Raw genomic sequence first — 2161 nt, forward strand, 5'->3', positions numbered from 1 at the left:
CAGAAATAATTATTTGTCTCCTTTTTACGGTTTGGCCGTGAGCTCGAGTTAAAAATAAAAATAAAGGTTATTTTTTACTGCTTCACGCACTCTAGCCAACTGACGCTTTCACTCTAACTTTGAAGAAAAAGTGATTTGCACTCCTCCTTTGAGTGCTCACGGTGTGAAAAGTTTACATGTTATGTAAAAACAGTTCCTGTCTTTTTGAGAGAGCAGAAGTTTTCCTCCGTTTTATAGTTTGAATCACATTTCTACGTGCAGGTTTGAGAGAGCTGGGTGACTCAGAAAAAAGGTGCAATTTTGTCGAAAAAAGGTGGGTTTCTAAAGAAAATTCCAATGCATTTCTAATGCATTATTTATTCCCAGTTTTTTGGGAATAACTTTGGGAAAAATTGGAATTTTAACACCAAAAGTCATAGCACCCCTTGCGGGATCAAGACGCACGTTTTGATGTATATATTACCGGGGTTTTCTCAAAGCTGCGGGACGAGTTACGCGCCGAAATTTGGCGGAAGAATAATAAACCCGAAACAGAAGATTAATAGATGCCTCGGAGCTGAGCACCCGTGGCACTAATAAAACATAAAACACAGAGGCTGGGTGATTTGAGTCGAGGGGCCCCACAGTGTTTCAGCTTTCATCTGCCAACAATCTCACTGAGGCTTAACGCAGGAATGGCCTGGGCTTGACCCTCATTTTGTGTTTATATTGTAAAGCCAAGGTTTGGCTCCCATCCAGCACCCGGGAGAAATACCTTGCACCTTGTTATCAACAAATCTTCCTGGGAAGCAGCATCAGACATTGTTTGGTTGTCTAGTCCAGGTTACAGAGTTAAAAGACACAGACATTTGGCATGCACTGAATCAGAAATATTCAGATCAGAGGTTTTCATACCACTAGCCAAACAAATTGGTTTCATTTTTTTTCTTATTTATCATAAATGCTTGTGCATGAAACATCATATATCCTAAAGCATTAATGCTGGTTGCTGTAGTGGGTAAATAGCATTCTGTGTTTCTGCTTCAAGGAACCAACAGAGAAGATTGAAAGTTTACAGTCTAGTTGAACAACTAAATATACAGTCGAAAGGTGCAATATGTGCTCCACGGAGTGTTGTTGGCAATTTGGACACTGTTGTATGTACATAAATCACTGCCTCTGCTGATTTTCACCGCAGATGTATTGGTTTCACCCCTGACATAACCACTAAACAAGACCGGGCATATCTCTAAAGGCTGCTGCAAAACACTGCACACCATTGACACGAAACATCATTCAACCAGAAACTGCTAAAAACCGCTAAAAGCACCATGAGTAATATGTGTCAGTGGTAGGTACTGCAATTATAGAATAGCTTATTAAATTGACTTCCAAATAATATAATGGCTGGACCTGCCCTGTGCGGTGATTCCTGCTCAAGGTAGGGTGAACAAAGTTATATAAAGTATTTGAGAACTCTATTTGACTTCAGTCGGCACAATAAGGACACAATTACATATTGAAAGGCTCTAATTTTTTTGTTTTGTCTCTTTACAAGCATGCCATCTCAGACTGATTTTTCAGGCGAGGACATTAACAGAATATCATTGTCCGAGAGAGAAGGCTCTGAAACCACTCCGAACCAAACAGATGACTTGTGCCATGAGGCCACGAGGACACTAGCCCAGCCCAAGCGTGCTCAGCTGATTTATGGTTTCAGCACTCTGCCTGAGCTGAGATGATTATGCAGGCAGCTCCCTGGGCCCCAAGCAGCACCATAAAGGTCATTAGAGTTTCTCCACCACTCCACACCCTGCCATATGGAGAGACCACGGACAGATGAGTTTTTAACTGCAGCATTGTAGATCCAATCCTTCAACGGGGGTTGGGTACACTTCTTTGTAGCCGCTCAGTACAATTCAATACAGCAACAACACTTTCACATTCTCTTATACAAGTTTCTAATCTCAGCCTGAGCTTGGCCTTTTCACAGCATAGCCACTATCAGCTCATCTTTGTGGTTCCCACCAAGAATCTGGGCAGCTCTTGCCAAAGAACTGTGTGCAAGGTCTCTGGGGAGAGAGAGAAATCGATACAGGATTGACTCTCCCTCCTTCTCCCTAATCCAACCAGGTTCAGTCATGTAAAGTAATTTTCTTTGCCATGCAGCTGTTTATTGGGA

The sequence above is a fragment of the Seriola lalandi genome, unplaced genomic scaffold, assembly GCF_002814215.2.
Source record: "Seriola lalandi dorsalis isolate HSWRI2012SDOR001 ecotype SW California unplaced genomic scaffold, Sedor1 jcf7180002054474, whole genome shotgun sequence".
Lineage (NCBI taxonomy): Eukaryota > Metazoa > Chordata > Actinopteri > Carangiformes > Carangidae > Seriola > Seriola lalandi.